Below are 8,030 nucleotides of genomic sequence, written 5' to 3'. Positions count from 1 at the left end.
TTAAGTTCTCCAGGAGGTTAAGAGAAATATGCGTCCCAACAATAAACTGTTGCTTGTTTATTTTCTTTCTTAACATTGACTCACCCAACGGAAAAAATTCCCTCCAAGTATAGGTATGTGTTCCTACTGTATCGGTGTTGACCTGACGTAACCTCAATCAGTCTCTCCTCTCCACCACTTCCTCTATGTTTTCTTTCTTTCAGGTGCCTTAGTGGCCGTCAGTAATCACCCCACAGAGGGACAAACCCCCTCACCAGCAATTGGCTGAGAAATATCATTACATTGAAGACACACCTCTGACAATACAAAACAACTTTAAACAGGTAAAGGAACTATATGTTGTCTTGCAACAAATCAGAATGACATATAATAATGTAGATAAAAGTTAACATTATTGCATTAGGCAGACAGAGTGGACAGATTTAATGGACAATTAATTTGCTGATTTGAAACTGTTGTTACGACAGTTCCTGTTTCTGCTGGAAAGAGGGGAGTTTGTCTCAAAGCTTGCTGCTTAATTTAAAGCCTCCAACTGAGCCTCATCCAGCTGTGAGTGAGACTACAGAGTACGCAGTGAAAGTGCATGTGAGTCGGTTTGAAATATGTCCAGGTTCAGACAACAGAACATATCCAAGAACAACACAGACGCAGCTGTAGAGATTTCCCTGTCTTGAAGCTATAAATATGTTTATGTACCTCGTCTGAAATGAATGAATGACTCCTAGCTGAGCGCACACACCCCTCCATCACAAACTTCCTGTCACAAGACAGCCCAAACCAGAAGAGTGAAAAACCTTCACCAGTTCTCACTGGCAGATAAGAGTCATCAGATAATAACACCTCTACAGTAGTATGTTTTTAGTTATGTAGAATACAAAAATACTCATTCTTAAATAAAAGTGTTTTGTTTATCTGTGACAACACAAGCCCATAAGGCCCACAGATGAAATAGCTGTGAAAGTGAAACATGGTAAAGGGAAACATCATTTGATTAGGCAGGCAGAGTTTACACTTAATGGATATTTAATTTTAGACTATAAGAAATACAATGTCTGGACATTATCCCTTCACAATGCAATGCAATCAAACACACAACATACATAGTCCCTCTATAACACAAACACAATCAGCAGTTGGCACTTCCATTATTGAGTTACATTGCATTGACACTCCATTGTAGCCACCCCTGTGAAGTTTAATTGTTAAAACATTATAAAACACCTGAATTAATATGAGTTTAATATAGGCTTAAACCAAGTTAAATATTAAAGATCACTTTGCAAATGTATGACCTAAAGTAACCTCATGATAAGTACAGCATACCTTCCAAATATGGTCATGTGTACAGTGCGTTTCCTGATGGTAGACCCACAATTCATTCTGATCACAAACACATGACCAACCACAATCCCTCCTGTTTCTTTAATATGACAATACACTTCACTTTTACCAGATCTGACTTTAGAGTCATGTGACGTTTTGGCTGTGTGATGCCAGTAAATCACCCCACAGGAACACAACCCCCCTCACCAGCTCTCATTGGCAGACACATATCATCAGATCATAGAAAACATCTCTGCTGATTTTCAAGAAGGTACAATTAAAACAACTCTCCACATTAAATAAAAGGGGTTTATTTATGTATTCTTTAACAACAGAAGCAAATTACAATGGAATTATATTTCCAGAAGCACAAAATCAGCCTTGAAGTTTCTTTAAATAAGACTTAGAAATGTGTCACAAACTATGGAAGGATACTTTTCGAATATGATCAAATGTATAGCATGCCTACTGTAGGTCCTTTTAAAGTAAAGAAGCAAACAAATAATTACAACTTCTTCTGTTTTTCCTTTAACATGAAACACATTTTACATTAGACATTAGATGTAGGTTTTCACAGAAGCTCTTTGAGCATAGCTGACCTTGAAGACGTGTCACTCTGTTAACATGCAGCTGTCTTGTTTGTCTCTACATTTGAAGTAGCGCAATTAGTACATTCTGAAACACATGACAAGTGGTACATTCTGAAAACACATGACCCCAAGAAAAACCCACATTTCTGAAACATGCAAATCAAGCAAAAAGCATGAGCAAAGGAAGTGCAAGACAGTTGTATCGATGAAAGTCCAGTATGAATGCTGTAAAAGTGCACAATGGTCCATGGCAACAGCTCACTCAAACAGTTTGTTTTTAAACGCTTGGGCTTTCTTGGAGAGCATGTTGCCGTCTAGCTCCATTAACATTTGCTGGAGCCCTTTGAACGTGCACTTCAGTTTAGGGGGGTAGTTCAGGTTCATTGCATACATTAGTCCAAACAGCATGGTAGCAGCTAATGCAATGTTGTCCACATCAGTTAGTACCTGTTGGCCTTCCAGGACAATCTGTCCTCTGGTCTCATCTGTCCTCTGCTCTCATCTTTCCTCTGGTCTCATGGTGGATATGTGTTTGACGACATAAAGTCCCACTGTAATCCCCTGAATGGACCGCAGAATGACGTCTTCATCTTCTGCCTGCAGAGCGCACAGTCACAAAGGGAACAGAGTGAGATCTAACAAATCAATACATGTATATACCCATTACTAAGTCCCTGTGTCTAACAAGTACATTTGGTCAGATTTCAGTACTTTTAAGCCACCTTGTTATCTGATATACTCCTTTCTGACCTGATAAAAAATGTTTCATTTCCTGTATCCGTTTTAAATTAAAAGCCCTCTAGCTTTTCAGTGTAGTCTGGCTATTAAACAAAAAACAGGGATGTTCACATACTTTAGGCTATATACTATGTGGTGTTTCAATAAATACATATTTTAACGCCCAACAAAAAAATCAAAAGGTCAAATATTAATTCTACTGACCACAAACTCTCTCATTGAGGTACACGCACAGCCCCTTGAGAAGACAATCCCGCCCTAAATCGACATCATCAACCTCAGTGAAGGGGAATAAGAAAATAAAGCATCTGTTTTGCTCAATGAAATGTGTACACTATTGACTCGATGTATAATTTCCTTAAAATTAATTCTTACTTGAGTCATGTTTGACATAATACAGTTCAGACGCTGGCCTATCTGTCCTCCTCTATTCTCAAAAACCTTCAGAAGTTTGTCAGATAGCACATCCAGCTGAGAGAGAAATCTTGATTGGAGGGGCAGGGTTGTTATACGCGTAAACTCCGCATTTATCAAAGAAAACTAAATATCACAGTCATAAAAATCATGAAATCATTTAATTTTCTAATGATGTTATGATTGTAGTTGTGTGCTTGCCTCAAAACGATGCTGAGAAACTAGTCCATGCATTTGTTAATTCAAGGCTAGCTTATTGTAACTCTTTATTATCAGGGTGTACCAAAAACTCAGTTAAGTTGCTTCAGCTGATTCAAAATGTATTGACCAGTGCACGGAAAAGGGACCACATTACTCCTGTTTTGGCTCCATAGTGAGAATAACTTTTTAGATCAAGTACGAACAACCAGGTTAGACTACATTACGTTTAATTTAGTTTACGTTTTTTTCCAAAGCGACTTAAAATAAGTATTACTGTAATATAAGACTACATATAAGAAACACCCTTATAGCCATTTCAACAAAAAAAACATTATCACTTTTGTGAAGGAGGCTTTATCGCAGAATGTTTGGCTTTTGCCTCTCACTTTCTGAATAACTTTTGCCTAATAAATCAGAAAAAGTGTATATCCCTGCACTGTTTGCAGTATGTAAATGTTATGAATAAATATTCAGAAATTGTCAGACTAATACCAGTTTTCAATTAGTTAAAGATCAAGTTTAAGTTAGTCAAGTAAATCACACAAAACATTTGAATACTCACCATTTACTACAGAGCCTTTGGAACAATGTTCAAAGCAAGATCTTCTCCACACCAATTAGGTAACATGTGAGTACTACTTGAGACAAACCATTATGTTTTGTGTGAGCATCATTTGAACAGACATTCATTGTTTCAATCTAATAAATCCTAATGCAATGGACAGCTTGATATTCCAGCTAACTCTAGTCTAGTCAGTAAATGTGTTCAGCTTGTCATGGGCTATATGCAACCCAGTCTCGTGGCATTTCGTGTTCACCAACACGATTTTTAATCTATTGATTCGTGTTCACCAACACGATTTTCTCCTTTTTTTCGTGTTGCACAGCACGATTTTAAAAGCAATGTATTTCTACTGGTAATGTGTTTCGTGCCTGCAGCACGTCTTTTTTTCCGGTCGGGTCGTGGAAGACCGGAAGCTGTGTGGTTCAATAAAACATGTTCTTACTCAATATCAAGCCACAATTATTGCTTTTATTTTAAATCGTATCATTTCTGACTTTTGTTTCCGTCTGTGAGGAAAATAAATGGGGCTCAGAGCCTCAGAACACTGAAATCTGTATTTTTAAATCTTTCCTTCTAATTTGTTATTCTTTTCAAAATAACACACTGTTATTTACTCACCAATAACCCACAATTATCCTTGCTTTTATTTATTGGTTTAATTCCATAATCTCTGGCTTTTTTGGCGTCCGTCAAGAACTGAATTTCAAAATAAAAATAACCGGAAACAGACGTAGGCCTCTAGGAGTTTAGGATGGCCGAAGACACTACACTACCCATAATCCCCAGCTATCGTTTAGGACTACAGTGCCCGTGATTAATCTTCAAGCGCTGGGATTGGATGTTGGAGTGGCAGTGCGCCAAGGTTACGCCGAGCGTCAAACAGCTGTTTGAAATGGAACAAAACCACGCCAGACTATCCAAAACTGGAATCGAACGCCCCCCCCCCCCAGATCTACACATGCTGGCTATTGTGTTTCGCAAAATGTTCCATGGGACGTCTCTACTGAACGTTTTTGTTTTTCCCACAATTAGAAGTTGCCAGTATTAAACACATTGGTGTTATCAAATGTAAAACATATCATTAATAAATGGGTGAAAATCGCTTGTGTCCATAATGCGCAGCATTAATATATACCCACGTGACAGCTCATTGTTACTTTGTAATTCTACTCCACAATTCAGAGGTTAACCTGATTGCCAAGTGCCAACAATCAGGAGAGATATTTGATAGTTGGTGCTTGAGAAGACTAAACATTTATCTGCAATTGACATGAATGGAAACGAGTAATAAAGTATATTCATTACTCGTTATTCTCTACTAATAGTTAATTAAAGACTGTATAATGGCTATTTTGCACATCCCTTTCAAGATTTCAAGATTTTCAAAGGTTATTGACTTATCATATACACAACTACGGTGTATGCAATGAATGAAAATCTTGGGTCACAGGTTCCTCAACAGCACATTACAAGACATCTATCAATATGTGTTTGTACCTCCACCATTAAACTGTCATATTCTGCACATTTCTTATACTATCTACATACATAAGAGTATAATTCATATGTATAATATCAGATAAAATAAGTGCTTCAACATAGTTAACATTGCAGAAAAGCAATATATTAGACGTTAAGTACTTTGTCAGGCTTAATATTTATCTGTAGATACCCCCAAAGTTTTTTTCTTATTTAAAAGAGGACCTTAATCTAAAGTATTATTTAATGTTTAAATAAAGGTTAATTCGTTTTTCTGTTTTGCACCTCCTCCTATTAATATCTTTGTACATCCTGCTCTAAATTGTTTTATTGTAGAGATCACTTACAGTATCTTCTTGATTTTTTATATTCTATATTTCTATCATTGACCTTCTACTTTCCCCCTATGAAAGTATGTACTCTTAATATTTTTTTAATCAAATATAACACATAAAAACAATAATTTTTAATTTTCGTTCCTACCCTCACCTATGGTCATGAAGGATGGGTCATGACCGAAAGAACGAGATCGCGGGTACAAGCGGCCGAGATGGGTTTTCTCCGCAGGGTGGCTGGTGTCTCCCTTAGGGATAAGGTGAGAAGTTCGGTCATCCGGGAGGGACTCGGAGTTGAACCGCTCCTCCTTCGCGTCGAAAGGAGCCAGTTGAGGTGGTTCGGGCACCTAGTTAGGATGCCACCTGGGCGCCTCCCTAGGGAGGTGTTCCAGGCACGTCCAGCTGGGAAGAGACCAAGGGGTAGACCTAAAACCAGATGGAGGGATTATATCTCTTCTCTGGCCTGGGAGCGCCTTGGGACCCCCCAGTCAGAGCTGGTTGATGTGGCCAGGGAAAAGAAAGTTTGGGGCTCTCTGCTGGAACTGCTACCTCCGTGACCCGACCACGGATAAGCGGGAGAAGATGGATGGATGGATGAAAAACAATAATTAAATAACGTGCTTTAACCACTAGGCGGTGCACACAAAGTGCACACAGCCATAATAACTTTGTATTATTAGTGTAGGACACTTATGTACAACATCTGAAGATGTGTAGTTTTATGCATGTTTTCACATAATTTTATAGCATATTGCTATACTATTTCAGACTCAGTATTTACATTCTTATATTCAAAGAAAATCAAAGTCCTTTTATATCAGCTGTGCACCGTTATGGTGTAAATATAACCTATCTACGAATTAGATCAAATATAAAAGTCAGCCGAATTAAGGTTGATTCTGCAAGGAGACGTATTGTGTGAAGAGAAATTGAAGATGTTGTTTAATTGTTGATATATTTATGATCCACGTTAAGTATTCAGTTTCGGCGGCATTTCTTCCAGTTTTTCCAAAGGTCTTCTCATCAGGGCTCTATAAATAAAGAACTACGGCAGATCTGTAATATGTAATGCAGCCGAACCGTGTATTACAATGCCGTTATGTGATGACTTTCAAAGAGAAAAGCAAGAACACTCGGAATTAAGTATTATTTATTATTTTAAAATGTTTTCTGAAGAGTTTATCGCCGGCCACTAGAGGGCAGTGTCACTGCTGTCGCTGCCCGGTTATGCCGTGCTCTGACCCGGAAGTGCCGAGCGGCCATTTTAGTTCAAACATTGTTCATGCACTCCGCCTCGAGTTGAGACGTTCGTCCACTCATTCATGTAAGACTGTTTCCACTATTATATTATACCATATATTATACTATATATATATTATACTATTATACTACTATACTCTGTTTCGTGGTATATATTTGTGTTGATTGAATTGCATGGATGTAATACTTTGTCAGCTTATCTTGCTGCATTATTCTGTTTTAGGGTGTCGTCATCCTTGTCAATAAATCACCGAAACTGACATTGAGGAGTGTGTTTCTTCATGACGACACCATGGTCGTTGTTGGATGCCCTGTCCCCGGCTGCGAGTTCAAATCCGATGACTTGTCTGAAGCACTCGTCATTGCTATATTGACGATTCATGGATGTAGCCACCAGCACGCAGCGCCTGTCATGGCCGCGCCAGCCCAGGCCCCAGCCCCTCACGGCCCGAGACTCGATCGGCCCAAAGTTGATGTGGGCGTGTCAATAGAGGAATGGAACGTGTTCATCCGCCGTTGGAATGTATTCCGCGCCGGCTCAGGCATAGGGGACGCACAGGCCCCCTTCCAGCTGTTTCAGTGCGCTGGGCCTGTACTTGGAGACAGCCTGTTGAAAGCCGTCCCCGACGCCGCTTCCGGACCCTTGCCAGACCTGATCACCGTCATGCGTTCCCTAGCTGTCATCCCAGTTGCTACATGCGTCCTGCGCACCGAACTACTTCAGTTACGCCAGGAGCGCGACGAGACATTCCGCGCATTCGCTGCCAGAGTGCGGGGTAAAGCAGAGACATGCGCATATAATGCGGTATGCGAGTGTGGTAAGGACGTGGACTATACCGACCACATTATCCGCGATGTGCTGCTCAATGGCATCTATGACTCGGACATACGCCGCGAGACGCTAGGGACAACTGACGTCCTGGTCAAGCCAGTTAATGACGTGATTGCACTCGTCGAGAACAAAGAGATGGCCCGTAACGCTCTCCCGTCGTCCTCCCTATCAGCCATGTCGTCATTCCGGCGCTTGAAGACGACTCCACAGGCGAGCCCCGCCCCGAGCCCCGCGGACGGGGCTAAACGTGCCTCGTGTCCGGAATGTAAGAACGTCTTTAACGTCTTCACGGA

The sequence above is a fragment of the Notothenia rossii genome (assembly GCF_949606895.1).
Source record: "Notothenia rossii genome assembly, chromosome: 6".
Taxonomy (NCBI): domain Eukaryota; kingdom Metazoa; phylum Chordata; class Actinopteri; order Perciformes; family Nototheniidae; genus Notothenia; species Notothenia rossii.
Note: the sequence above shows the minus strand (reverse complement) of the source record.